Raw genomic sequence first — 6000 nt, forward strand, 5'->3', positions numbered from 1 at the left:
ACCTCCCGCCTCAGCGAGAATCCGACAAACCACCTGGTCATTCGGGGCAAGCTTCTTGAAGGGTTTGGATTTGAGGGCCCTCGTCTCTCTCACCCAGTACAGTGGAAAACCATCCAGGGCGGAGGGAACGAGATCAGAGCAGCAGACCTTGAAGAACCGGCCTTTCCACCCAGTAAATGAGTTTTGGAAGGGGGTCAGGAGAACTCTGCCAGGAACGTTACTGAGAGTTACCCAGAGGTTGTTCCTTTGCCTCTTCACCTCAAAGAAGTGAAGAAAGATGTCAACCGAGGGTGCACAACCCAGAAACCCGAAAAGGATGTCAAAGGCCTTGACAAAAGCCCAGCTGTTGGGATATAACTGGGCCAGAGCGGCATTGATCTCCGTCAGCAGTTCCTTTTCAAACCTGGAGAAGGGCAGGCGCACGCCGATGGTTTTGAAAACCACCTGATAGAAGTAGAAGAAGGGGACCCCGTCGTTGGCCCGTTCGTCTCCACACACCGGCTCCCCTAGAGTGCAAGGGAGCACAACAATGTCGTCGTCATGCCTCCTCGCGAAGGCACGGTGATTATAGGAGCATGAATCCCCTTTGTGTTCCCTTATGGCCCTGGTGGAGAGTAAGCATGAGCATTCGTCAAGAAGCTCGCTCGAAGCCCAAGTATACAGGTCCTTGGGGTTGACCCTGGGGGAAGTAGCACGAGAAGACATTCTTGAACAGAATCAGGGAGGTTTGAAGTTTTGGCAAGGGTAAAACGCTGGTGGGAACGAACACTGGAAGAACTCTTCGCGAGAAGAGAAAGGGTGCAAGTAGGTTACGAAAAGCGCAGAAATGATGAGGACAGTTTCAAAGTTTTGAAGAATTAAATATTGCGGTTAGAGCGCCAAACGACGCAAATGGAAGTATTGCAGTTATAGCGCTAAACGACGCGAATGGATGCACCGCACGATCGAGCCACGTGGCAGAGGATGGAAGAATGGCCCTGGCACCACTGGTTAAACTCAGAAAACGTCGTATCGACATAATGCCCAAGGGTACGATGCGCCGTCGAGAGTGGGTCAGGGGCACAGTAGGAGTCAGAACCAAGTCGAGTGACTGAACGTCCCATCAGCCATGCAAGAAGCGCCACGTGGATGGCACAGGCGAAACCTTGAGCTCTTCGCTGTCCTCAGGCGTCGACCAGGGCCAAGGTCAAAGTCAATGCCAAGGTAAAGATAACGCCCAAGGCGACGCCAGCATGAGACGCCCGAGGCGTCACCAGGAAAGGCGCAAAGGGCGACGCCATGAGACGTTGCGGGCGTCGCCAACCCAAGTATCAGCAGTGCCGCCTCCCCGATACCCACAGGTAGGAAAGACTGTGGAGGGAGACGAAATCGAAGAAGTCGAAACTAGTTTAGTGGCGTCACCTCCCCGATACCCACAGGTAGGAAAGACTGTGGAGGGAGACGAGATCGCCAAACGCCAGCGAATCACTGGCAGGGTTGTTCCCCGATACCTATGGGAAGGAAAGACCATGGAGGGAACGACCCCCCCCCCCCCTTCCAGAGCACTCGGCGTTTTTAGACACCCTGGGACGATACGGCACTGTTGTAGCAGGCCTCTCCTTAGGCGTGGGCGCCGAGCGCTAAGAATCAAGGGACAGATCGCTTTGGTGTTAGAGACACCCCGTGGACGATACGGCCCCATTAGGCAAGCCTCTCCATGGGCGTGGGCATCGACGCGTGACCTTCCCCGGACATACAAGGCCGCCCAACACAGTGAAAGAAATGGGTATAGTACAGGCAAAACAACCGAAGCATGCGAAGGCAAAGGACGAAAGTAAAATCACACAGGCGGAATTCTATATCGCAATGGCACGGAAGTAATCATGCAAAAACCCAAAGTTGTAACGAAAGTACAAACAATTCAAAGAATTACAAGTTTATCAAAGAAGGTTAAAACAAGTGTAAAGGAATAAAGTGATGGTCGAGGGTGGCGGTTCAATCGTCCAGTTCCAGGGGCACGACTTTTCCATCAACAATGTGGTGAGTGGAATCGCAGTTGGAAATGTCGATCCCCGGATTCATGCAGACAGCTTGGGCCAGAGCCTCCTGGAATCCCTCCTCGAAAGTGCCCGCCATGTCCTGGATGAGGGTCTTTTTGTCCTTCTCTAGCTCCTCAATGGTGGCGTCCCCAGAAGCTACCTGCTTCTCCAAAGCCTCCTTCTCCACGCGGAGTCGGCTGACCTCGACCTGCAGTTTGTCGTAGTCAACCTGGAGAAGGCCCATAGCTTTGGCCTGGGTAGCCATTTCCCCCTCCATCCGCTCCATCTCGTCAGCTTGCTCACAGCAGCAGTCCTTCAAGTCCTTTTGAACTTCTTCGTAAGCTTCGACTATGTCTTGAAGGCTCGTTACCTGAACTTTGAGGGCGACTTCCCGAGCGTAGAAGTCGGCCTGGAGCTCCACCGCCTCTGCCAGTTGTTACTCAGCCTCTGCTTTGGACTCTTGCACCTGCTTCAGGGTGGTTTGGTAAGCTTCGTTTTGGCGTCCCAGAATCTTCTTTTCCTCCTCCAGGGCAGCTACCCTTGTTTCCAAGGCCTGGAGGGTTTGAGTTTGCAGAACAGCATTTCTGGCCTGGGCGCGCCATTCAAGGGCCACCGCCAAGAAGGCCCCCAAGTAGAAAGGCATGCCCTCCTTCCTGTCGGAGCCCTCTGGCATTGTTCCACCACTGAAGCCCCTCATCAGATGCATAATTGGAGGCGGGATGGCGATAAAATCGGGGGCGGCAGCGACGGGGGCAGGAGAAGCAGAGACCTCTGCCGGTGGTGGAGGTGGAGCAGACTCGGCGCCTTCGCCTATATCCTCTTGGACGGTTGTGGGGGGAAGGGAAGTAGCGCTGGGAGGGTTGTCCCTGAAAGAATCCTCTCCCTGGGGCGACGCCGCCGGTAGGAGGGGAACCCTTGCAGATTTCCTCCTCTTGAAGGGTGCCACGCAATCCGAGTCTTCATCGTCGGATATGATCTCCAAGACCCGTTTCCCTTTGTCGAGGGGGGTTGGAGTCGGCGATGAGGCCACGGCCAGAGGAACGGCGGCAATGGGCGGAGGAGAGCCGGGAGTCTGAAGCGCCTCAGGACTATGTGGGGACGGTGAAGATGAGCCTAGTGGAGCTTCAGTAGGGGTCGGTGGTGGCAGAGGCAGGGTTGATAATGGGTTCGGGTCCGCAGCAGGGGCGGAAGAGGCGCCCGCTTTGGCAGCCTGAGCGTCCTTTATCGCTTTCGCCAGCATCATCCTTTTGGAGGCGCCCATCACCGATCCTACATCCAAATAAACCAAGCAGCAGAAGTCAAAGCCAAAGCAATTATGCAAAATCACAAAGCGCGTAGAAACGTGAGACGCGAATCACATGGTACAATGGAAAACAGGTGAAAGAGGCCAGAGGAACAAACATCTGGTAGCAAGGTACAAATAACAAAAGATTATAAGGGGAGGGTCTCCCTACCAAAATATGTGGTCAGGGCGTGAGCGTTGTATTCGCTCGCGATAAGCTTCAATGTATCGAAGACGATCCCCAGGCCAGCCAAGGCCTTGCATACCTCCCTGTCAGCAGGGGATAGCTCATCCAAGGCTTTGGCCCTGAGCAGCTTAGGGTGCTCCGTCCAGTACAGGGGAAAGCCGTCTAAGGCTGTGGGGTCGTGCTTGGCGCTGCACACCCTGAAGAATTTTCCTTTCCAGTTTTTATAGGAGTTCTGGAAGAGGGAGAGGATGATCCTGCCCGCGATCCCAGAGAAGCTTACCCAAAAGCTTTTCCCCTGTTTCTTCACTTCGAAGAAATGCAAGAAAACATCCACGGAAGGAAGGATGCCCAGGTGCCCGTAGAGAATTTGAAAACCCCTTACAAATGCCAAGCTGTTGGGATGGAGCTGGGCGGGGGCTGTGTTAATCTCGGTGAGGAGTTCCCTCTCAAAGGGCGTGAATGGGAGGCGCACCCTGACGCGTTTAAACACCGTCTGGTACATGAAGAAGAAGGGACTACCCTTTCTAGGTCTGTCATCCACACACACAGGTTCCCCCGGTCGGCCGGGACGAACGGAGATGTGCGCGTCATGTGTGCGGTAGAAAGCATTAAAGTTATACAAGTGGGGATCCCCATGATGATTCTCCAGGTCCTGAAAGGATGTCAGGCTGGTGCACTCGTTCAAAAGCTCGTCGGGGGCCCATGTATAGAAGGCTTTATAATTGGACTTGGGGGTCTTGGGGGGAGAACCAGACTGGGAGTTCGGGCGCGTCATGGTGTGAATAAATAGATGGAGAAAGAAGAAGGAAAAAGGTTTTTAACAAAGTGATGCCAAGACAAAAAAGGTGGCAAAACCCCAGGAAATACCACCCACGCGAGAAAACCCAGAAAGAAGGAGAAGGGAACAGAGAAGAAAGGAGAAGCGGAAGAACACAGTAATGCATAAACAGTCCCAGGCAGTTCAATAAATTATGCAATGTGATGAAGGAGAAGAGTCGGGATGTGCAAAAATCATAGCTTTGTTGTCGAAGTAAGGGAGGAAGGAGAGCACGAAGGAAAGAGCAGGAGTTGCAGGGAAAGGGTTTGAAGACGATGAACAGTGCGGAGATGCAGAGAGAATGGATGTAACAGTGGTGTGAGCGCGGGGTTTGGGGTAACTTGAACGTTACATTTGCAACCCAAGAGGCGCTAATCAGGAGCCGTGAGATCGTGCCGCGTGTCAAAGGATTAAGCGCCCAAGGGGAGCGCAAGAGACCCTAGAGGCTGGCCGTGTGATGAGCCACGTGGCGCACGATTAAGCGTAGCCCCAAAAGGTGTTATTTTCCCCGATTCAGAGGATGTCCAATCAGCCATTAAGAGCACCCCTATGGTACAGAGAGTGTCATGTCAATAATTCGAGAATTGTTGAGTCAGCAGGGAATGACACGTCATCAGGGTGGCACGTGGACGGCGTGGGCGAGGCCTTAGTCTTTGTGCTGAAGACAAGTCTTCGGCTTAAGACTGGGGGGCTTGTGTACCGTCCCGTATCCGGGCGTTGACAAAGTCAAGGTCAAAGTCAACGCCAGGAGTCAAAGTCAACACAAGGCGTCGCCTAGGTGAAGAGACGCCAAGTACCAGTGTTGCCAAGAGGAAGCGTCGCCAAGGCGAGGCGTCGCCTAGGTGAAGGCGTCGCCCAACCAGAGCGTCGCCAAGATCAAATATCATTAAGGCAAGGCAATCACAGTGCGGTTCCTCGATACCCATGGGTAGGAAAGACCATGGAGGGAGCGACGCTGTGGGAAGGCCTCAGGTCCCGATAATCCGGGGTAGTGATAAAGAGAAGGAAAAGGTGGCTTCAAGGCCATAGTGATAGCACCAGTGTAGGGCAGCCTGACTCGTGAAGTACCCCTGCCGCCCCAGAGACGCCTTTGGGACAGATACGACTCAAGGGGAGGGTCACGCCCAGGGTAGCCAGGTGCAGGGTACGAGAGGAAGGCAGATACGCTCTCAAAGTGAGTGACTAGATGATTGGGGGCATGAGTTGGCACCCAAAAAGTCACCCCTTGCACAGTAGCACTCCCAAGTAGGAGGACTCACACGTAGAAATGTCCCCAGATGGGCAGAAACGTCCCCAGATGGGGTCATGGCGCTGTGAGGCCCTCCACGTGTACGATAGCCAAGTCAGAATAGAAACACCATTTAGTCAGGTACCAGGTAATTAATGTCATTTAATACAGTTTCTGTTTCGAGCGTTTAAGGTACTATAAAGGCTCCCAAGCGTTTCAACGTCTTAAATGCGCTACGTTTTCTAATTAGACGCGTTAATTAAGTGCGTTACGTTTTATGATTAAAAGCGCTTTAAGGCGCTTTAAATGCTTGGGTAGTTTAAATAGCGCCGGGAATGTTGGAAACAGGGTTCGAACTTTTGGCTAATTTTCCAGAAACACTCTAGTTGCTTGCTCGAGCCTCGAGGTTACGCACAAGGGACTAGGGAAGGATTTTGGCCAGAACGAGAAAATACACACTAGACACAG

This window comes from Phaseolus vulgaris, chromosome 4, assembly GCF_051622355.1.
Source record: "Phaseolus vulgaris cultivar YP4 chromosome 4, ASM5162235v1, whole genome shotgun sequence".
Taxonomy (NCBI): domain Eukaryota; kingdom Viridiplantae; phylum Streptophyta; class Magnoliopsida; order Fabales; family Fabaceae; genus Phaseolus; species Phaseolus vulgaris.